This window comes from Sabethes cyaneus, chromosome 3 (assembly GCF_943734655.1).
Source record: "Sabethes cyaneus chromosome 3, idSabCyanKW18_F2, whole genome shotgun sequence".
Taxonomy (NCBI): Eukaryota; Metazoa; Arthropoda; class Insecta; order Diptera; family Culicidae; genus Sabethes; species Sabethes cyaneus.
In genome coordinates this window covers 42,945,452-42,970,691 of record NC_071355.1, presented here as the reverse complement: position 1 = coordinate 42,970,691, position 25,240 = coordinate 42,945,452, and the positions used below count along the sequence as shown (strand labels likewise).

The 25,240-nt window shown below is 40.9% G+C and overlaps 1 long non-coding RNA gene across 1 annotated transcript in view; it reads right to left on the bottom strand.

The window, feature by feature from the left end:
* Nucleotides 1-25,240, bottom strand: part of LOC128743199 (uncharacterized) — a 73,119-nt gene that overhangs the window by 19,703 nt on the left and 28,176 nt on the right. The window contains exon 2 of the long non-coding RNA XR_008412289.1: nucleotides 16,143-16,167. This is a non-coding gene — a long non-coding RNA (uncharacterized LOC128743199). The remainder of the gene's footprint in view (nucleotides 1-16,142; nucleotides 16,168-25,240) is intronic.

Here is a 25,240-nt window from a genome sequence, read left to right as displayed (position 1 = left end):
AAAATGCTTGTTTTTTTGTGAAAAAATGTACCATGGTATCGTCCAGTGCTGATGCTTAATCTTGATCGTGCTAACAAACTGACTAGTTTACCATTTCTCAAATTTGCTTTACTCAAAGAAATATTGTACTAAGGTTTTGAAAAATGTTATAATTTCGAATGTAATCGTTCAACGTATTCTAAATCAATCGCGCTCGCATAAGAATCAAAAGTCAATCCTAACCAAACTTCGAGCATTGATGCGTACATGTCAAAAGTTCCACATCAGCAAAAGTTTACCCGAAAGCCACAACTGACAAATACACACCTTTCCCGGTTTTGTATGACTACTCAACACTCGCAGGTTCATTTCCATTCTAAGAGGCAACAAAAACAACGTTCCGCCGAGCTCCATGCAAAAAGCAACTTGTTTTAGCTAGCGGATCCATCCGGACTTCCTCCATCATCTATCGTCCCGCGCCACGTCGGAACACACCGCACCGGCTCGAGGTGATCGACACGCACCGCACTCACGCGTGTAAAATCTCCGGCCGAGCCGATTTACTGGCCTATTCCCATTTCGCTGTATGCGTACCGGGAGTGAGGTTGTTGCAATACGCACAAATCATTGATCGATCTTTCTATTTCTATCATAGGCCATCCATCGCCGGTACCGGCCAAAACTGGCTAAACTTTATAATAACAAATATCTACTGCTCGGTTCCCTCACACACATGGAGATCCAGGAATCGGTGCGAAAAAATGGCTGAGGGAAGAAGCTACCCATTTCACCAGCGAACGCAGGGAAGCCTCCAAAGTTCGAACACATTTGATAAACAACATGTACGGATGGCATTGGCAGTGCCATAGAGTGCCTCCTGCCTTGGACAGTAGCGACAACCCCCGTTTCGGTCGGCCAATGTCGATAAAACTTGCACGTTGCACTGCGTGTATCCGTCCATCCAGTCATCCATCCGTCGATCCAAGCGTTTGCCACGCGCATGAAACCGAGGACCGAAGCCGACAATTGCTGCCAGCCAGCATCATATATTCCTGACTTTCGCAGTGAGTGTGCTCTGCTGAGATTGATTTTTTTCTTCTTAGCCATACGATGCGTATACGAATCTTGCCCCGAGAAGCAGGAAACTGGTTCTAGATTGGCCTCTGTCTTGTGGTGAAATTGTTATTGTTTGTCTTCCGTACGGGTGTGTACCTAGTATTCCAGCGCTCTGTATGAGTCACGAACGACGTACGACCTGTACAGCTGGGAGAATCAATCCAGGAATCGGCTGAATTCTATATGTATTATGAAATTCAGTTTTACACGTCCCTCAATGTCGAATTTTCATTTTGTTCGCCAATAAATTAAAATATTGAGCAATAAAAGAAAAAAATCTCGAATATACAACGGAAAGGTTAAAGTGGAAGATAAATCAGAAACGCTAAAAAAGGTCAAACTGATATGCAACACACAAAAACTGAATATTATTCGCAAATAAACTTTGCCGATTAAAATTTCTAGTGATTGAAACATGATTTAACCGTAAACCCAAGATTATTTTCAGGAAATCAAAAAGTTATGGGTGTAAAATTAAGATCCAAAATAAAACAAATAATCAGACTTTGAACGCTTATACCTTAATTATTCCTTAGCAGATTCTTTGATCTACGCATACATAAAAGGGTGTTATTCAAAACGGCGGATTATTTACACAGAAAAAAATCTTTGTCTTGGATATAAACGAATGATTTTGAACAGTGCTCTTTAGGCAGGCACGAAAACTTAATGGTTCTTAGCACCCGTCGTTCGAAAACTCCGAGTGCTGGTAGGTCCTCTTCTAGCAGTGTCCACGATTCGTGCCCGTGGAGGACAACCGGTCTAATTAGCGTTTTGTACAGTATGCACTTTGCACGGGGGCTCAGATTGTTCGACCGCAAGTGTTTGTGGAGTCCGTAGTAGGCCCGACTTCCGCTGATAATACGTCTTTTAATCTCACGGCTGGTATTGTTGTCCTCTGTTGCCAGTGAGCCAAGGTATACGAATTCGTCGACTACCTCGAACTCATCCCCGTCGATTACCACGGTACTGCCCAAGCGAGCCCTATCGCGCTCGGTCCCGCCCGCCAGCATATACTTCGTTTTAGACGTATTTATCTTCGATCCAATCTTATCTGTTTCGCGTTTTAGTCTGGTGTACTGATCTTCCACCGCCTCAAATGTTCTGCCGACAGCATCCACGTCGTCAGCAAAGCAGGTAAATTGACTGGATTTATTGAAAATCGGGCCCGCATTTCAATCGCTGCTCGTCTTATCACACCTTCAAGCACAATGTTGAATAGCAGGCAGGAAAGGCCATCTCCTTGTCGAAGTCCCCTGCGAGATTCGAATGGGTCCGACAGCCCACCCGAGATTCTCACACAGCACTGGATCCCATCCTTCGTAGCCATGATAAGTCTAGTAAGCTTACCCGGAAAGCCGTTTTCGTCCAAAATTTTCCATAGCTCTTGTCGGATTACGCTATCATATGCGGCTTTGTAATCAATGAACAGGTGATGCGTGGGGACTCGGAATTCACGGCACTTCTGGAGGACCTGCCGCAGGGTGAAGATTTGGTCCGTTGTAGAGCGACCCTCCATGAAGCCGATCTGGTAACTTCCCACAAATCTATTGGCTATTGGCGATAGTCGATGGAAGGGACAGCACTTTGTAGGCGGCATTCACAATAGTGATCGCTCGGTAGTTCTCACAATCCAGCTTATCGCCTTTCTTGTAGATAGGGCAAATAACCCTGTCTTTTCACTTCTCCGGTAGTCGTTCCGTATCTTGACAATCAGTTCATGCAAACAGCCGGCCAACTTGTCCGGGCCCATTTTGATAAGTTCCGCTCCAATGCCATCATTTCCCGCTGCTTTGTTATTCTTCAGTTCTTCCCTTATCGATGGGGGTGGCACATCTTCGTTGCTTGCTACACCAATGGGGTCACTTCCTCCGCTATCACGGTCTTCCGTCTGCACGCCATTCAAGTGTTCATCGTAGTGCATCGTAGTGCTGCTTCCACCTTTCTATCACCGCACGGTCGTCAGTCAAGATACCTCCATCTTTATCTCTGCACATTTCGGTCCGCAGCACAAAGCCTTTGAGAGATTCGTTAAGTCTCTGATAGAACTTCCGTGTGTTATGAAACCGTTCAGCTGATTGAGTTCTTCGCATTCCTTCTTCTCCTTGAAAAATCGGGTTTGCTGCCTCCGCTTCTGTTTGTATCGCTCCACATTTTGACGGGTGGTTCTACGCAGCATTTGTACCCGCGCTGCGTTGTTTTCAGTCAATATCTGCTGGTATTCCTTGTCAAACCATTCGTTACGTCGATTCGGTGCCACGCGGCCTAGCAAGTTCTCCGCTACGCTGTTAATGGCTGTTTTCACGACATTCCAACAGTCCTCAAGAGGGGCTTCATCCACCTCACCCTCTTCCGGCAGCGCGGTTTCGAGAGATAACGCGTAGCTTTCGGCGACATTCGGTTGCTTAAGTCGCGCTAGATTATACCGTGGCGGGCGGCGGTATCGCATGTTGTTCACAACAGATAGTTTTTGACGTATCCTTACCATCACTAGGTAGTGATCCGAATGAATGTTAGCACCCGGATAGGTTCTGACGTCGATAATGTCTGAAAAGTGCCGACCATCTATCAGAACGTGGTCGATTTGTGATTCTGTCTGGTTGGGTGATCTCTAGCTGTGCCGATGGTAGAGGTTATGCTGAAAGAATGTACTATGTATGGCCATGTTCTTGGAGGCGGCGAAGTCGACAAGTCTTAGGCCGTTTTCGTTCGTTTGCGGGTGAGCGCTGAACCGTCCAATCACCGATTTAAATTCCTCCTCCTGACCAAACTGAGCATTACAGTCCCCGATAATAATTTTGACATCATGTCCTGGGCAGCGGTCGTATTCACGCTCCAACTGCGCGTTGTATTCGTCTTTGTCATCATCGGTACTTCCGAGGTGAGGGCTGTGCACGTTAATTATGCTTATATTGAAGAATCGGCCCTTGGTTCTTAATCTGCACATTCGAGGGTTGATCGGTCACCACCCGATCACCCGCTTCTGCATCTCGTCCATCACAATAAAAGCTGTACCTAGCTCGTGTGTATTGCCGCAGCATTGCTGGTAGATGGTATGACCCTCTCTATACGTACGTACCATCATTCCTTTCCAGCATATCTCCTGCAGCGCTACGATGTCGAACTTGCGACTCTTCACTTCTTTAGAAAGCACGTGGGTACTTCCGAGGAAATTTAGAGACCGACAGTTCCATGTTCCTAATTTCCAATCGTTAGTCCGTTTTCGTCGCCTGGGACTTTGCCGATTGTTCCGATTAGAGTTATTATTATTACTTACGGAGTCCATTGCTTTGGTTTTTTTTAGTGGTTCAGGCTTGCAAAGCCCGCAACCAACCCCACAGTATTGCCGGAGGGCCAACGTAGCTCGAAGAAGCCCTCCTCCTCTGTCAGCATACGACCTTGGTTTCCATCGGGGTAGGTTACCCGATCTCCACCGAGGTTGCTCGTATCCCAACTGGTACCACGAGGAGGTAGGGGTAGGAGTTGCTAAGGTAAGAGGCTGTGAACCACTGTGGGGTCTATTTTATGCCCAGTGTACAAGGCTCCGACGGTACGCATTACCAAGCCGTTTACCAGCCGAGTTAGTTAACTATGCCAAATTTTGCTCGGCTGATAGTACCATCATCAATCGACGCTTTATTGCGTTGCCTATCAAGTGGTTCTGACTTCAGCATTGTAGATGATCCAAACCAAACATCCTTTCATAACCGTGCCTTTTGAAATTCTGAAAATTTCTATAGCAATCCAAAACGTATGTCGGAAATCTATTGGACTATAAAAGATTCAGCTATCATGACCTTTAAAGCTACTCAAGAAAACTTGAGCATAAAACGATCCAATCCACTGTAATGCACTGCTCAGCGCAAAAATGACATTCTCCTTTCGTCTCCGAAAGCATCAACATTAATAGATGATCTTCTTAGGCTCCTAGTTAGTCTCGAGTTATCACACTGCTCAGTCTAACGAGCCAGTCGTCGCATGGAAGAAGATGTAAAAGTCAATAGGATTACAAGCTATCAAACGTAACCTTGAGTCATATACACTGTGTTTAGGACCTTTTAAGCAAGTAATGGATATCGTTGACAAGACTTGCATAAACCGGAGAGTGAATATATGCATTCACAAAAACAAAAAAAAATTAAAAGACATGAACTCTTAGCAAGTTTGAAAAACTTTTGAGTGTTCCTGTTTTTTATTACAATTTAGTATTTCCCGTGTTAAATAAATCCATAGCTACAGGTTAATTTTATTTTACAAATCGATTTTTCAAACCTGTTCTTCGAGCGAGCAGATCCTCTTGTTTAACCTTCCTCATGCAGAAAAGACTATAATTAATATTCGAAAGCGGAATTGATTCAGCTAGAACTGAAGGACCAAGTGGAAGGAAAATTTAGTCAATCATCTTCCCTTTGTAATGAAAAGTAAAATCTGTACACTGCGGAGCTTAACGCATTCTGTCTGGTTGCGGTTTGCTTTCTTACAGTGCAACTCAACCCGCCTCACAGTCATCACCGACAGACAGACAGACACACTACACACCGAACCGATGCGATGTATAGGTGCCTGACTTGTACATATTTTATTGGTGTGCAAACGTGCTCTTTAATGGCAACGATTTGTATGCGCGCGGTGTAGTGCATGATACAGCATATCAGTACATCAGAAAACCGCACGCATCATCCTCCCCATTTAATCTGCCCCCGGAGCCATCGGAACTGTGCTGCGATCCGATCCGGGGGGGCTGCTTTTGCCGAAAGCATTCCATCCAAGTTCGAAACGAAAGTTATGATTTTAATATCAAAGCCGTGCACAAGGTATTCTTGGACTGGGATTTTTGCGAAGGGAACAAAGAAGCCAGAAGTTCGTCCTTCGTGCAGATCGTTGCTGAACGCCGGAGTTACTGCTGGAAAGTGGGGAACAAGAAGGAATAGATGATCAGGGTCAATTGCTGTTGCGAGATTACTTGCATTGCATGGTATCGCAGAAAAAGGGAGAATTTTCTATTGATTCGGATTGTCAACACTTTTTGTTATTATTGTAGAAATACGTATACGAGAAGCTAGCGAAGGTTGAACATGTTGGCCTCTATATGTAATGGCACTCTTCTTAGAGTATTCCAGACAGAATTGATACAACTTTTTCCCAACAACTTAAAACTTTACAACTTCGAAAACACAGGCACAAGTGTCACTTGTATACTTTTTGGCCTGAAGGGAAGCTTGAAGAAAAGAATATTATTCAACTCGAAAAAGAAGGATGTTACTGCTACGTCAGCTTGCCTTTACTGGTGAACGATAATGGTGTGTATATTTTCCGTCCGTTTTCCTCTTGTACCAGTTAACCGTAAGCATGACTGACATTGTACGATCACCGATAGCCGACAACAGCAACAATCAACAAACCACCGGGCACGAAGCCGGATCAATGTTTGAATCCAGATGGAATTTACACGCTGCTGTACATAATGCATACATGCTTGCTGCTGCTGCTCAGGCAGATATGTAGAGTGTAAGAGTGTTGTGGGAGCTCTTGTTCAGCTTTATGCTGGGCACATAACAGCTCAACACGTACATACCTTGCCTCGCAGCATAGGTACTGGCTAGTCAATAAATTGTGCGTTCGCATGCACACACAAACCAACAGTCGGAAATGTCGGATGAAGAATTTCGGAAAAGAATACACAATGCCGCTGACTCTGAATCGAGAAGCATGGGGACGAACATTCTTCTTCTGCCAACATCAGGGCCGGTAGGCAGAAATGGTACATTAACATTAATGACAATGATTTTGGATGTAACAAAATGTCTGTGCACTTGGACGGTAGCATCGTATCACCAATGATCGAGAATGTACGAGCTTGGTTAATATAGGATTGGTTTCAGTGAAATTTGTTATAACTATCTTACTAGCCAGTTGATTCTATTTTGACTAAATGCCTTTCATATTGATTTACAACACCACCCCGAAAATTGGAATTTCTTATACCCGGCCGATACCCGAGAAAATACAATAAATTATGGGTTTGCTGTTTATCCTCTATGGCTTGTTTTAACGAAAACATGGAAAACAGAACGAAGGTAACAAAAATCTATCTCCTACGAAGATCGATGGAAGGATAAGGTATGGTTAAAAAACAAAGCATTTTTATGAATTTTTCTTGAAACTACGCAACGGTTCAAGTTTATACATTCAATCCTTTTTTCTTCTTTGAATTTTCGACATGACTTTCACTTACGCATTCGGCCATTTTGTGGCAGTACTTGAGACTGCTATTTCAGTACACTCCACAAATGTGCCAAACCATGTCAGAACCGGTGCAATAACATTCGATCACCGATTTTGAAAGAGATAATGTTCAGAAAAAAATGCGTTAAAAGGCATTGTCGTTTGTCTTGTAACACTGAAGTAGCGCTCTAATAGCCCGCTTTCGCTTGATTCCAAGTTTTTTCGATACTGTTGAAAATCCAATTGGCCCTTGAAATACCGTAGCTCTCAACAATAAACCGGAGTAGTACGCGCCATGTCCGTTAGCGTCGATGTTACACCTAAGTTCTTTCTGTTCGAAAAATATTTTCTTTTTTTAGCGCCCTGCGTCATTTGTCACCAATTACCCAGAACACTGAGCTTTTAGAGCGTCTAGGTCCAGCTCTCATATTTGGTCATCAAGGGGCTGATAGCCAAAGATGCACTAAAAAAATACGATTTTAGTGAATAAATGAACAGCAAGTGATTGAAAAGTGAACAAAGACAGAAATAGTGATTGAAAAGTGGTCATACGGATCAAAAAACCGGCCAAATTTGAAATTTCGATGGCACTGCTATTGAATCAATCAATGCAATGCACACCGAAAATTTTTCTTTGTTACAAAGGTCTTTTATCTCAATGTCCCTGAATGCCATTGAACCAGCTGCGATCTTTTGATGTTGAAAGAAAGATAATCAATGACAAAATTGAAAGAATTGCAATGATCTTCACAGCACACGTCTGTTTCTGTCAATTTTGGGCAACTGATGAACACTACTTTTCTCACTTAGAAATACATCTCTGAAATCCACTGAGAAAGCTATTTTCTTGTGAAATCCGATAGCAGAATGGTAAATTACGGCAATATTAGTCTCATTTAGCATTGCGAAAATCAAAGTAAGATTATCTTTATTTGGACAAATCTAGAAGAAACGAAGAGATCGTCGTCGTCAGTCTAAATCCGGGCTGGCGCCCGCTATTCCAAGCAGTCGTTTCCATTTACCTCGATTTTGGGCCACTCGTCGCCAATTTCCCAGCGTCTCAGAAGTCACAAGTTACTTTCGACCTGGTCGAATCATCTCGCACTTTTGGTCCCTCAGTTTCTCCTGCTAGTGAGGTTTGTTGATGGAAACGTTCTTTACCGCACTGTCCCACCCTACGTAATCTATCGACTTTCGCCAGATTACAATCTCTCCAAGCGATACCTGTAGCGCGTGATTCAGTTTGTACTTCGTCAAATATCCGCAGCACCTTCCGCTTAAATATTGCAAGGGCGCATATGTCCTCCGTGAGCAGCTTTTTAATTTCCTAAAGAACTATCGGTCTAATAGAGGTTTTGTACATTGTCAGCTTTGTACGGCGGCGTATTCTGGTTAATCGTGGCGTTTAACGAAGAACAAAGCAGGCCTGATTTCTCGCCTGAATGCGCCAATGGATCTCTCTACTAGTGTCCTTGTCCGGGCTCTCCAGCGACCCTAAATCACGAGCTGAGGCTCATGTTTGTCTTCCTGGAGATTCTTCCTTTGATGTAGGTATTTGATTTTTGAAACATTTATTCTTAGCCCAATCCTCCTAGACTCCGCTTTCAGTCTGGCGTAGATTGCCTCCGCCGTCACAAAAGTTCTTGGTTATATCAGTCATCCGCGTAGTCTAAGTGTTGGCTATGGCTACTTTTGGTGAAAAACGTGCCCATTGTTTCAATACTCGCTCGTCGAATCACCCTTGTCTCAATACTAGATTTCTTACCTGCAATGAAATATTTACAAAATCTAGCTTATTTTCCTAGTGTCAAGAAAATGTATCTTCAAAACTGGGTTAGCTTTAGATATTTTCTAACAGCTTTTTGATGAAAACCTACTTGACAAAAAATTTAAGAGATTTATATTGGCATTATCACGTCTTTAAATATAATTTAACATTCACACATAGCCTGAGTCCCCAGAAATGTTCTCTGGTGATCCCGTTGATAGATGCGCGCCCTATATTTCCTCGCTGACCCAGCGAGGCTAGAGCCTAGAGCTGTAGAGCGTTGTTCTTTTGGCAGAACGAATCTATTTTCGTTTGGTCCTAGTGCCAAGTTCTTTACGGTAAATTTTAAAACAATGTAGATTCTGTAGCTATATTTTAGATTCAATAGCATTTCGAACTGATACTAACTCCACATATATTTTAGAGACAAAGTCGATCTCTCCAAGTTATCTATTTGAGATCTTTTAATAAATCGCTTTGCGTTGATTGCCAAAAATAATATTAGATTTATAGTCCGCTCATACAGTAAAAGCATTTAAATAAAAAGCGTATCTCTATATTCCAAATAGCTAAAACAATAAGGACATTGCAAATCATATTCAAAGTTTTTGTCACCCCCCCCCCCCCCCTTGGAAATTGGGTTGAAAAATCGGGGGGCAAAAAAATAATTTGTAGAACGAGTCAATTTCTTTTTATAAAATCAATTGTCTGTGGGCTCTAGTCTGAAAAACTCGAAAAATGAGTCTCCGAGTTGAACGTTTCTAGCACGGAACAGAAATGGAAATTCGAACAATGGAATTTCCGAAAATCATCCAAAAAAAATTTTCCTTCGTTTTTGTCTTTTTTCGTATATTTTTGCATAGAAAATAATAACGTATATATTATAAGCAAGAATAGATTCTTGGTTTTCACGTTTAAACCTTAAATAAAAATTCTTAAAATCCATGTTTTTTTTGCTCGGTTAAAAAATTCACTGTTTTTTTTTTCGCCCCCCACCCCCCTTCAGTGGCCGAACACCGGAAGGACAAAAACTTTATAAAATATTTGTAATGACCTAAATGCTGTTTGCACAGGATTTTTTATCTAATTCCGTGTGAAAAAAACCTTGGTGTGCCCCAAGGAAGTACATTAGAACCTCTTTTGTTAATAATATACATATGCGTACAATATGCGTCAGGCTTTCCAATTTTGCAATTCTTTTTGTAAGCGACTACTGTTAATTGTTTCCGTTTACCATTTCAATGAAGCTTTGTATTTTTAGTTTAATGGTTGACGCCAGTGCTTAGAAACTTCTCAATTGATGCTATGCGCTATACTCTTCTTTGATAAAAGAATATGGCGCTAAATGCATTTTATTTATGCATTTTTTCGAGCGCTGGTTGAATCACGTAGATGTGATTTGTGATTGTTTTCCAAATCGTTTCAAGATTTTTCCGGATAGAAAATTATATCAGTTTTCCAAGACGGGTAAACCTACTATTTTAAAACCAATACCGATTATAGCAACATATAATCAAAATTCTGCTTTAAGTTATTGAGTAAAAAAAATTGTCTACATAAGAAATAATTTTAGATCTTCATATTATCTCAGCTATAAAAAAAATCGCATTACCTCATCAAATTTGTTTCGTCAAACGAATCAAGCAGTGTTAAGATAATGTCACGACACGATGGACGCTTAGAACACAGCAGCTGAACAAGATGCGTAATAACAGTTTAGACTCGCATAACGTATTTTTACTGTGTACACAAACACATACGCACACATCGTCAGCAAAGAGCAAACCACAGTAGAAAACACCCGGTTTGAGATTGTGTGTAAATTTTCCGCCACCTCACACAGGTTACTGTGTGTGGCCAATAGTGGAGACAACACCAGGGTTTACTTACCGATTTTTCCAGCACAAGCTATTTTACTTCTTCAGTGAGACTTTTCAACACTTTGCAGTTTGAACGAAAATCAACTAACTAAAACGATTTGATCGATTCTATAGCAACCATTTCTGGACTCAAATTTCACACCTTCTCACTTTAGTGACCGACTGCCGAGCAAAATTGGGCGGAATAAATTAGTTCCTTCACTATACACTTGGCATTCGACTCCTCCCGGGCAATAAACCTCCCGACACCGATTCTCCGTTCCGTTCCGTACTTTACCCAACAACCAACGGTTCAGAAAGTCCTAAAATTAAAATTTTCACCCACGACAAACTTTCACACCTTCGCACACCCGCCAACTCCGCCGATGAGACAGTTTCCACTGTGTGTGGTTGCCCCCGTTACCTCCCCCGGCCAACTACTTGCACACTCAACTCACACTAAATTTAATTCAGCAAGGCGACGCGGAAAAAGTACTTCTATTGCCACGATACGCGAGCTAAAATATGTAGCTCAACCACTTCTAGTGACGATGCACTGCACTGCCTTTATTACTATTATCGGGCATCAAAGTTGCAGCATGCTCACACAAGAAAAAAAAAACTTCTATCTGTGCAGAATTACACGCACCGTTGATAAACGTACGACGATGCTCGTCTCGACAACCGATCCGAAAACGGAACCAACAGAGAATGAGCCGAGCCGTCATTCGGACGGTCGCTGACGCTGGCTGACGGGTTGGCTGCTGACGAACTGCAAAACAAAAGCATGTCTTGACGTGAGAAAAATAGCTTCTTTTTGCTCTATCCTGCTCTCACCACGCTACTCACTGGGCGATGCGCTCTAGTACTACTACTGTTCAGTTCAGAACGATGGCACATACACTATACAGCGAAGCGAATAGAAACAGGTCCATTTTTGCACGCTTCAACCGTGTTGAGCGCAACGATGGCTTTGTTCCTGCGATTGGTTTGGTAGCAGACACACATACACATACCCACAACGAGCGAGAGCAGTCCGTCACACAGTTACCGGGTTGTTGGACAAACGGACGGAAAACAACGGAGTTGTTGGTAAGAAAAAAGAAACATTAATCCACCTATCGTTCACTAAACCCATCCCAAGCTTCCTTAGCATATTTTCATTTTCGAAAATCATTATTTTTGTTAACTTTTCAAGTCAATAATGAGCCAATATAAACTCCAAAATAGAAAAGAATAATTTACTAGTATTCGAAATAAAAATAATTTAGTGAATCATTCTACCGGCATTCTTTACTATAATCAGTATTCAGTTTAGCAAAACATTGGAATAATCACAGAGTTGTTAGAGAAAATTTGGCTGAAAACATTTCACACTAGTTTTTTTTTGAGTAAATTCATGTGTTTGTTTATGTTTCTTACAATATACACATTTTTAAGTGCTTAGCATTAAAAAATGTCACATTAGGTCTACTTATAGCTTGTTATATTGAACATTTCTGGTAGGTAGTCAACAAAAAAGTAGTCAACAACTCATGGCAAACTTTGTTGTTAACAAAATCTAAATAGAGATCGGGTTTTCTAAACATTTTCTCGAGGGTGAGAAAGGCAAAACAGCATAACACACGGCAAACAAAGTCACTCGACTGTGACGGGCGATGACGAAAGAACGTCGCCGCGCCGCGCCATCCGTCGAAGAGCGCGCGCTTCGGTAAAGAGAGCGCACGGCCACGCATGTTGAGAAAGCTTCGACGATGGGAGAACCACCGTCGTCAGTCACTCCAGCGCCCAACGAACACGAACACGTTACAATACCGATCAGTGTATATGTAAACATGTGTGTAGTATACCGATAAGTGGGTGGAAGATGGGAGGTCTGAATCACGCGAGAGAGAGAATCATAAGAAAAATAATTGCGAGAGCACTGTGAGCGTTTTGCGCACACCTCTTGGTCAAAATCCATGATGACACAATTATTTTTACGCGAATTGCAGGATTTGCGTGGTTGTTTTATGCCAGTTTCCGAAATTTCAATTTCAAAATTTGTGCGTATTTGACGCTTATATATTGCGTGTAATTTTAGAATTCACGAAGTTTTTTTTTCGCAAATTTGGAAGTTTACGTGGTTTTAATTTATGCGGAACGCATCCTTCGCATTTTTGCATTATTAACGAAAATTGCCCAAAGAACGCTAAAAATATCAATTCTTGTATATTCTTTGAGAAGGGAAAAGCTCGCGGAAGTGGATCGGCTTTAACGACTCCTTCTTCAATCAGCAGGCACAAAACCTTCATTTTTTTGCATCAACAGATTACACACCAAATGATACATCTTACTACTAACTACACATTGGAAACTTAAAATTATTACACGTATTAAAAACTATTATCTGCATGCTAACGGCTAACACTACACAGGTACAATGACGTAATTTACTTTAAAGCACGTAAAAAGCTTCCCAGGTAACCAATAAGCATTTCCAATGCAATTCAGATGCAAGCCAATAAGCATTTAAGTTGCCTTAAATGCTACTTAAATGCTATTTTGGTAAAATATGCGGCTACTTTACTGCAAACCCTCTTATAGTGCTGACAATGCTAATTTGCAGCTAGTTACCGACAACAAGAATTCAAATAGAATTGTGGATGCCAATTTACAACAGTTACGCAGTCATAAGGCTGATAAACAGCAACCTGCAGTATAAAACGCCAGGGATGCTAATAAGTGATTGATTTACTGCTTATATTAATGCTTATTGGTTACCTGGGTTGTTTAAGAATAGAAAGAGATAAATGGAGATCGAATACATCATAACAACGGTTGAACACACGACACATGCCAGAGAGAGGTTCGTTTTGACCATAAATGGTGCGCGTGACGCGGGAAGATTGAAAAAATGGTGAGATCGGAGATGCCGACGACGGATGTTGTTGTTCAGGAGCCGAATTAAAACTGCGAACTGTCAATTTGAAATGTTAAGATGTCAGAAATAAAAATTGCCTTAGCCACCACTCGCCGTACAGCCAAAGAATGAAGCCCAATTAGATTACAGCGGTGTTCATAGGTTGGAAGATTCAAAGGGTCGTTCCAAGGAAGGAGTCGTAAGACATAGCGAACAAATTTTCGTTGGATAGACCCAATCCGTTGAATGCTGTTTTGATAGTACGGAGCCCAGACTACAGCTATCGACCGTACTAATGAACAATATAATGTTTTTGGGCATTGGATATTTTCGAAATATCTATAGTAAACCGGAACAAAAAGCCAAGATATTTCGATTCTTTGGCTGGAACAAAAGCTACATGTTCTTTAAGGGGGCATAGTACTTTTTACACCATATTTTTTGCCTTATTTCAAATATTTTTTCCCGATAACGCGAAAAGCGAATCGATTCGGGTTTTTTGCATTTTAAACATTGCACTTTATACTAATATTTACAATTTTGTAAAATTGTTGCGGTGACGGAAAATAAAAAAAAAAAAAAAAAAAAAACTAGATAATTTTGTTGGCTTTGAAACAAAAAAAGAATCAACAGAATTGCTTGAGCCGTTCTTGAGATATTTATGGTACCGACTTTGAAAACCTGGTTTCGAGAAAAACGACGTTGAAGTTTTTATTCGCCGTGTAATCGCTCCAGGTATGCGCGGTACAAATAGCTGTAACTTTGTCAATTTTTAGATTTCATCCAAACGACTTCAAACACATATGGTCAACATGTTAATCTTTCGAAATAATCAATAAAAAAAATTTCGATTTTTTTTAATTGAAAAAGTACTATGCCCCCTTAAATATTAGCATGGAGTCTAGTAGAATTCCTAAGTTCTTTACGCACGTTTCCCTTTTCAAAGATATTTGGGACACTTTATAATAATGGCACAAAATTAATCTTTTGCGTGTAAAAGAAATACAGGAGCACTTGGCGGCATTTAGGATCATTCTATTCGTTGTATACCAATCAGCGGAATTGTCCAGCTGTATTTGTAAGAACTCAGCATCTATGTTGTTTCTGATAATTGCAAAGAATTTGAAATCGCCTGCATATGATAACTTCATACAATTCAGTGTAAAATTGATATCGTCCAGGTAAAGCGGAAAGATATACGGCCCCAGATGACTACCTTGGGGTACGCCAGATGTGACGGAGAATAACGATGAGATAACGCTACTTATTTTGACGGACATTGAGCGTCCTGTGAGGTACGACTCGAAGCTCGAATCAGCCCAACATATTCTCACTTATTCCAAGTTGCTGAAGTTTTGCTACTGCAATCTGGTGATTGATTTTATCAAAAGCTGCCGATAAGTCGGTGTAGATTGCATCAACTTGGAGATGTTTCTGCAATGAGTGAGCCCTAGCGCCGTCATTTTTTTTTTGATTTGCAAAATAAATTTTCTTTTTTCTATCAATTAGGAAGTAGAATTTTTTGTCCAAAAACTCAAAAAATTTCCTAATTTTTTTAAATAAAAAAGTTTTTTGTGCGGATCCCGAGGTACAGGGTTTTGAAGCTTTGTCTTATGTCAGATCAAGTGCAAAATGACATCTTCATATAAACGAATGCCCTGCCCATTTAGCTCCGGGATACGATGCTGGTCTAGCAAGCCAGTCGTCGTGTGTTCGAATTTCGTCTGGGCGGTGCCGCTATAAAGATAATAGGATCGTTGCAAAGATCCCGTAATTTTTCTGTACTCTAATAACCGGCTGCAAAGTTTGTCCAAAAAGAAGTGTCAAGTCAAGTAAGGACGTTTATACCCATGGCTTTGCTTTTATATAAACGAATGGGTTAACGCATCTAATAGCGTATTTGTTTATTATTTGATAGTAATTGGTTGAATTTTTCGTATTCATTTACTCCAATTTGACAGATGAAATTCAATTCGCTGAATAAACACCCGGGTTTAATAACCAAATTCGCTATAAGTAAGAAGGATCTGGACCCTTTAGATATTATTTTATGGGGAATATATTGAAACCGGAACATTACATATAAAATGGGTGCATTAAAATTAGTGATATTTGACGATTCAAATATTGAAATAGTCTTCTATTTATTACATAGTATCTAGTTATTTTTAATAGTGGTGACACAAGTTCGAAGACGAAACAATCATCTATCTCGGTTTCCTAATTCTTTCTAATCGGTTTATTCGAGCAGTTCATGAAATCAAGTTACGGTTATTTTGTATTCCCAACTTACCTATCCACAGATTGTATCAGCAATTCTGAAACAAAAACAAAATAAATCGCAATTAGCAAGGTAGCATGAGGCAATACTGCAATGAATCTTAATGTTAATGAGTATAAATTCAAACTGCGCTACATCCCGCTGAAAACTTAACTGATTACTCACTGAACTCACGGTACGCCACTACTAACTAGTTTAAGAAGCCAGTCGTCGTATATTCGAATTTCAATTGAAAGAGCTTCGCAATTGTGCTCTACGGTGCACAGTAACAATTGTCTGCGTAGGTTTACAGTAAAAAAGCAGTGATATTGGAGTCTTAAGAAATCCCATGAAGTTTCTAGGTGGAGCGTTGATGTCAATTTGGGAGAGAATAAGAGGAGAGTCAATTACGCCTAAATATCATCAGTTTTGCCACAAAAACTGCTCTACATATGTCTCTTATCTTAGTCAAGGTATCCATATCCAGCAAGCGGCAGCGGCTCAACATATAGTGGTAATTCCATTGGCTTTCTCTAAGGCAGATTTCTTAATGCAGGAACCTTCAAGGTTCAAGCAATGCTTGAATAACTTCGATCTTGTTTGACCAAATAGCTACGTATGGGCTCCAAATGGCAGCTGAAGCTTTTAGTATTGAACGAACAAGGGAATAATATAATGCTCATAAACAGCACGGATCAGTCAATGCTTTGCCGAGTCTTATAATAAACCTCTAATTCCTATTTGCCTTCGCAACGACATGAGACTGGTGGTTCCTGAAGGACATTTGATCATCCAGAAGTACACCAAGATCTTTGACTACCACCATTCTGCTGAGTGATTCTCCAGATATAAAATAATTTCAGTGAATTGGGTTCTTTTTGCGTGAGAAAGAGATCGCAGAGCACTAGGACATACTCAGGATAAGCAAATTTCGAGCAAACTAATCCCTAAACTCGTTCAAATGTCGCTGAAGTTCGATGCAATCAGCTGTCAAGCGTATAACAAGGTAAAGCTTTAGATCGTCAGCATAAATTAATTTTTGGCCTGATGGTATTATCTTACAGACGTCGTAGAAAAATAATGATAAAAAAGTTGTCCCAGATTACTCCCTTGTGGTACGCCCGACAACTTCGTGAAGCATTGTGATTAGGCGGTTGATTTTTTACAGATAAAGTGCGGCCAGTATGGTACGATTTCAGCCATTCGATCATATTGTAAGGGGCTTCAAGGCGCTCGATTTTTGCCAATAGAATGAGGTAATTTTCGGGATCAAATGCTGCTTGGGCTTTGTTTTTCATAGTCCTGATGAAGTTCGAAGTAAACTGTGCTAAATTTGTCGTAGTTGATCTACCTGGTAAAAATCCATGTTGGGCTGTTGCGAGCTTTGAGTCCATACAAAGAGAAAACAATTCCTCGATAATTCACTATATTTTGTTTAACGATATTTTTAAAATGAATTAGGTAAATGATAAAACTTTAAATGTCTACTGTAAGGGTGGGTTGCTGTAGAAAAAATAAAAAAATAAGAATATTTTGTAAGCGTCGGTAGGCTTCGCTATGAAGGTTTTATGGATTTGTTAGTTTATTTTATTCGTTTGTTGCATGTTTCATTAAAAAAGTAAGAAATATTTGTACTGGTTAATGTGTAACTACCACAAGACATATCCCACAGAAGGTAAAAATTGGTCATGAACTCCCATAAAACCTCCCACTATAATCCAAATAAATAGAGCCAGACACCCTAAGCACACAGCCCACCACCCATAGAGTTTCTACCCGTTGCCACCAGAAGCAAAATAGACAGAAAGCAGGGCACCGCTCTCAGATGATCGTATACTGTAGGCGGCGAAAAGATGACGATGACGATCGGGGATTGTTAATTTACTGGACGAGGGCAACGTCCTTTAGGCTAGGGGATTAAAAAGGTCTTGGCGATACACAAAAAGACTCATTTGCGGTCGACAATTAAAATTTGAATACGTGATATAATGCCGTATGAATAAAACAGTTTGCTTTGCTTTTCCCGTGTAAATCTTATGGGAGCGTTTGCTCCAACTCTTTTATTCTTACCGCTTAATATTATTGCTCATACTAGTGAATACGTGATAATACTATTGCTCAAAGAGCTACCAACTAAGCTAATTGTACTGCAGGTAAACCCTTCCCCTCGCCTTTCGTTAATTTGCCCCTCGTCAAAGTGCCCGTCGTCAGCCCACTAAAGCCGAAATCTCCATGTTCAAATTACAGAACCCCACTGGGTCATGTGTAGAAGACTTCATCACCAGCGCGCCGGAGTTTTGATCAACACTGAGCCGGCTATAATCTGGTTAAGTGGATCTCGGTTCTATTACAGGAACACGAGGCCATTCTACGGATTGGCGGCAAGGGCCGTAGTCTAACCATAGATTATAGTAGAGGACACGGAAGGAGATAAGCGGGATGGAGTGGCTAGTGGTATAGATTCTGGAAGAGAGAGCAAGGTGTGCAGTGGAAACGGGGCCTCGTCAACGTCATAAAGATAAAAAGATAAGAAAGTGGGAATAGTGAAACCAGAAATGAGTGTGAACGACAAATAGAGCTGTGAACTCTTTGTAAACCAATATCAATAACGAGTTTTCTATTGCCAATTACGAGCAATTCCGTTTACCAGCGAGAATAAGGATAGGCAGGCCGACCCTAATGCATTGGCTCAGGGGGTCTATATCTTGCTCGTGGCTGTCCTTAGCCGCAACGACCATCTTTATATTTTTGACGTTTATCTAGCTCATCTCTATCAAAGGGTAGGGTAAAGTGGTGCAGAATGCACCGCTTAAGCAAAACATCATTTAACAGAGCAACGGCGTGTTTGTTTCACGTTTTTCAACTTCTAGAAGACTTTTGGATCTTTTTTATACTTACTCCTGGTGAAATTTAGCAATAACCAGTATGTTTTGTTATTTTTGACGATTTTTGGCAAGAGTCAAAATCATTATGTGGGGTAGAACGCTAAAGCCCGTGGACAAAACGCACCAAGTTTGCCCAGCTAGGCGTTAAACGCAACCAAAAAATTTAACATTCAATCACGTGTTGTATAAACTCCTAAAGCTAGGCTGCCGCAATGGCGAAAGCGTTCGTTATAGCGTTTGTTACATACGCTTGTTTGCTGGGATACAATGGGTTCATATCTCAACATAATTGGCAATAAAATTTAATCATCTACTTTTCTCCAACTGATGTGTGATGAAATATTGTCAGTTAAACAATGTTCAATTAGGTTTAAGGCATATTCTAAGTCCTATACAATACATAATATTGCTATATTTTCAATAAATAATCTGAAACAAAAGATGTACTGCAAATTAAAAATATTTTATAACTGTTCGATCCCGCTGTGATGCATTTTACCCCTGTTTTGCATTTTGAAGTTTTTTCCAATATATGTGAAAAACATGCCTAGTTGCCGTTTTTGTGATGAATCATCGAGTATGGCAGTATATCAATTAGATAGACTGTATTTATTATGAAATTTGCATACCGACTAGTGGTAAAAGCTTAAGAGAAAACCGTGATTTCTTACATGTGGAATGAGATCGCGGATAATCGTTTGATTTTATTGGATGTGGCTATGCTTGATGCTTTTACATCCTACTACACAATTATGAATTAGCTTGTTTTACACCAAAATAAAATGCGCATTCATAATTTTACCAAATAATTTTCGCGTTTTTAAACAATTAATAGCATGGGCCATTCTACCCCCCCGGTGCGTTCTGAACAGTCTTCCCCTATGTATGAGCGGTTCGTAAGCTGTGTACAGCAATCGGGGCCTGCCCCAAAACATGATAATTAGGACAGTCGGAGTGACACTTCGAATCCATTCCCGATTCTGAGGATGTTCCTCTGTGCTTCAACATTTTCTTCTTTCGTGTGACTCTCTGTGTCTGTGTCTTTCATCATGGATTTAACAGAAAAATAGAAAATTGTGGCTCAATTGCTAGTAGGGTATACAAAAGTGTATGTATCTTCCATCACAAGCCGCCTACGGTTGCGGCTAAATTGCGGAAATTTTACAATTGAATTTTGAATTCTGGTCGCGATAATCCCACTATGCCCTCCGCTCCGTCGACGCTATCAAACCGGAGATATAAAGCAAATCAATGCGCAGATCTTGCTCTGCCATCTAATATGAACCAGTATGGATTTGCAAATAGAATGCACTTTAGTATAGGGCCGGGTTGTTACAGCGCTATTTGTCAAATCCGGTCCGATGGCAGATAACAATACGTGTTCAAGTTCAGCCAATGTTCAGTCTATACATATTCCCATCGCTGTTCCAATCGACCGGAATCATGTGGTCTCGAAGTCTCGTTGTTGCGAACATTTGCAGCAAGCCTCTTTCTGTACAGTATATGTATGTGCGTATGTATGCATGCATGTATGTGTCCCATGCCCATCGAATTGAAGCTATAAGGTTCACTTTGTCGAACTCCGTTTGTGGAAGAAGCGTGAATAATTATGTGCATCGCTGCTATGTTGCCATAGTTGCGCAAAAAATATCAGAGAATTATCAGCTCAGCATTACAGTGGACCCCCGTTCGTTTGAACGATTCCTCGTGCAAACTAACGGGGTTAGCTTTTAATTTGAACAACTGGTAACCTTAAATATTCTGGAGCTTGTGTGAACTGGCTGCCTTGTTCTTTGTTATTGTTTTGGTGGTTTGATTCAGTTGGCAGTTGCAAGCAACGAATATTTCATTCTCCGATCAGATTTCTACCATAATCGTTGGGAAAACGCATTGTGAAACAGATTGAACACGCTAGATCAGTACAAACAAATCGCGTTTATGTGCATTGTCTGCATAAGCAAATGATGACATATTGAGAATGACATTTGAACCATTTTTAATTTGCACGTCGTGCAAACCAACGGGGTTCAAATTAAAAAGTGTTCAGATTAAAAACGGTCAAACGAACGGGGGTCCACGGTACTGGCATGCACACTGCAAGTAAATATGTATGTACATATCTACATACTTGCTGCAGTAACTTAGAAACTTAGGCTAGTAGGAAAAGAACTGAACATTCGGCTTATCTTCATAAAAACCCACACTTCATACACAATCTAGGTGAAGATAAATGCAGTTTTCCATTTCAAATTTCTCGTTTGATAATCCTTTTCCGAGAGTTAATCAAAAATCATGAAATCATCAGTCGCCGACCCGGTAGGTAACCTACAACAGAAAACTTTTGTTTTCTCGGACGACGCTGGTTGTTGTGTTGCGCTTAGCTCCACTCATATAAAGTTGTAGTGAGAAAAAGCAGCACTGGCACTGTTTTGGGGTGGCTGGCAGCCGCCGCACCGCGCCACGCCGCTGGCCGCTAACCAGAAGCAGGTGGATGGAATGACTCCCCGGAAAGCGGAAGCCTTGCCGCTCTCAGCTCAGCTCAGCTGAGTTGGAACTTTTGCTTCGCACTATGTAGGTACCTGTTTTTGTTTGGGAATCAAAAGGTGCAAAGAGAATATCAGATGTAGTGTCGGGCTGAACCGGGGGATACCAACAGCCGCAGGAGCAGTAGCAGCAGCAGCAGCAACAGTAAATAAGGGAGACAGCGAAGCGTTTTGATGTGGTCTGTGTTTGTGTGTATGTGCGTCTGTGTGCGGGTGAGTGGGTGAGAACTGCGCCGATCAGCTGTGTGTTGGTACGTTTGGTACTTTTCCGGTCGCTTGGTAGTAAATAGCGGTGCTCAAGCGCACCCCTGGCCGTTGTTGGTTATTATTTTGCTTGTGTGGTATTTTGCCTACCGAGTTCAGATTGGAAACGTTGAATTTGCGTTCCCTTTTTTTGCAACTCTGCATCAAGTTTCGAACGGAATGCGTTTATGCTGACTGGATAATGTTCTCACCAAAATAAACATATTCGGTCCTGCCGAAAGTCATTATTGTGTTGGTTTATGCTTCGATTATTATCACCCATCGGTCGATCTTGTTTTCAGCGGCTTCCGAACAAAAACTCACTGCTTTGCCGGTTGTTTTATTGATTAAAAGTTATTATGGTAAAGTATTTTCTATCGATAGCTATAATTCTTTTCAAACTTTTCGGCAATTTGTGGATGTCACACCAAAACAATTGTTTGTTATTTCTTTAGAAGCAAACCAATTTTCGTAAGAGTAGAAGTATGTTTCTTATAAATTAAATCTATTTATATAAGAGGCTTATGTCTGTACCGAAAACCAGGTCTCTGACAGGACATCATAAGAGGCTTATCGGTAACTAAAAACAGGTCCCTGACAGGACGCCATGCTTTCGTAGCAATGGGTTGTATTCTCAGTCACCTCACTGGTCGACTGCTGGACTGCTCGATTGCCAACTGGTTGACTAGACTGCTCGACTGGACTGGACTGGACTGCTAACTGAACTGTTAGAATCGACTGCTCGACTCAACTGCTTGATTGGACAGATCGACTTGACTGCTTGACTGAACAGCTCGATTTAACTGCTCGAGTGGACTACTCGACTTAACTGCTTGATTAAACTGCTCGACTGGGTTGCTCTATTAAACTGCGACTCAACTGCTCGAATAAACTGTTCGACTGGACTACTCGACTCAACTGCTCGACTTGACTGCTCGAATGAACTGTTCGACTCAACTGTTCGACTCAACCGCTTGACCCGACTGCCTGACTAAACCATTCGATTCGACTGCTCGACTTAAATGCTCGACTACACTACTAGACTCAACTGCTCGACTGGACTACTCGACTGAACTGCTCGACTGGACTGCTCGATTTAACTGATCGACTTGATTGTTCGAGACGACCACTCGATTTAACTGATCTACTCGACTACTCGACTGAACTGCTCGACCGGACTGCTTAACTGAACAGCACGATTTAACTGCTCGACTAGACTGCTCGATTTGACTGCTCGACTTGACTGCTCGACTCGCCTGCTCTACTCGATTGCTTGTCGCGATATCATATGGTCGGTGTTAAATCATACCGGACCAAGTCGCAAAATTTTAAAAAAGTAGGGTCCATGCTTAGTGGCACTGGCGCAAGCTTGACGTAGGATTACGAATGTAGAGCAATTCGTCTCTCAATGCTAAAGCCAGTGATTGTTGTACGAATTTCATATATATACTGGCAAAATTTTGATGAAATTCAAACGTCCAGAACTTCAACAAAATTGAACATGTTTCGATGAAACCAATTACATTCAACGGGAAACTTTTTCTAGTTTTTCTAAAATATTTCAAGATTCGCAATAGTCAGTTTTTTCATCGCTTGTATCTTTTTCTGTCATGAAAATTTATTATTATTCATATTTTATCCCAAAACTAGATTTCATTTCGAGTCGACTGGTGAAAAAAGAACGGAAATCCGACGAGAAACAACCAAGTTACGGCCATTTTAGTAAAATCAGTACTAGTAACATCTATTGCTCTGGTCAGTTTAGGACATGACGCAAACCATATCAATATGAACATCAAACGTTAAGATTTGATGCGCCATTGACACTAGAAGCATCTCCAGGTCAGCAGCGTGCCATGGCAACCCTGTAGCAGGTTCTAGGTAACCCGGCGGAAGTGGTCATTTTAGGGAATATTCGAAATCATATCAATATGGGTGTCATAGAATCAAATGCTCTTCAATCACAAAAACTATTAAACCTTTCAAAATCCGACTTGAACACATACACCGGTTTGATAACAGGACATTGTCCTTGTAAGTACCAGCTGAAACTCATCGGTAAACTTAATTAAGCTAACTGTCGCTTTTGTAATCATGAGATTGAAAGCTCCGAACATTTGTTGTGCGACTGTGTTGCACTATATCATAAACGACGTAGATATCTTGATAAGGGGCTGACTCAGCCCTGCGATATTTGGAACGCTGCTCCTAATCAGCTGATATATTTCATACGAAACGCATCACCTGATTGGGATAAATGCCGACAGTAGTTGAGGTGGCTCATCAAGCTTTGATAGCTCACTGATACGACATGGCATAAATTAAAAGAGGACACACCACAATAGATCAAAATAATGGTCGCGGTGGTAAGTCCCCAACACGGGAAAAAAATGGGTGTCAAACTTCAGGATTTTCAACCCTCGTAAAGTTTTGAAGTTTAACATCCATATTGGAATGGTTTTAGTCATGTTTTAAAATGGTCATAAAGGTAGGACATTACTGGCAACATTTCCAGAGCTGTTTTCATTAAAATGGGCATATCTCGGTTGTTTCTCGTCGGATATTCGTACTTTTTTCACCAATCGACTGGAAATGAAATCTAATTTTGGGATAAAATATGAATATTAATAAAATTTCAGGACAGAAAAAGATACAAGCGATAAAAAAGTCAGTTTTTGACATACCCTCAGACAATCCGGAATATCGCCGGTGTCCGCTGACTATTGCGAACTTTGAAATATTTTAGAAAAACTAGAAGAATTTTTCCGTCGAATGCAATTAGTTTCATCTAAAATGTTCAATTTTGTAGCAGTTATGGTCGTTTGAATTTCATCAAAATTTTGCCTGTCCCGACCATTTTGTCTAACCCCTGTATATGCCCAAGTTGCGCATTAAAGTATTGTGTTCTTACATGTGAGAAATTCATAATTTCAACTTTTCAGCTAATTTAATTGGTGAACCTGAAAAGATTCGTGCCTGTCCGATGTGGCGCCAACCAAAGCCGCTGACTGAATGACGATGAGCAGCAAAAGGCAGGCAAGCAGAAGCAATGTTTTAAATGCAACCTTTCCTGCCGATGAGTCGCGACGGAATGACGATGAGCAGCAAAATGCAGGCAAGCAGAATCAATGTTTCAAATACAACCTTCCCTGCCGATGTGTCGCGACCGAATGACGATGCGCAGCAAAAGGCATAGCAACCTAAACCAAGGCATAGCAGCTGGCGGATGAGTCGATGGATTCTTCGGCTTGTTGGCGTCTCGCTTGGTGAATTCGAATGTCTTCGTTGCCTTATCCGGGGAAGCTGCAACAGCTAGGGCGTAAATTAAATACAATCATAAGGGAGTTTAACCCATAGCTCATCTCCTACATAATTGTGTCATCCGTGCTAGGAAAGCATTGACGTAGGAAGACGAAAAAATGAAAATAATGAAATGATGAATAGTCGTCCAATATTTTCT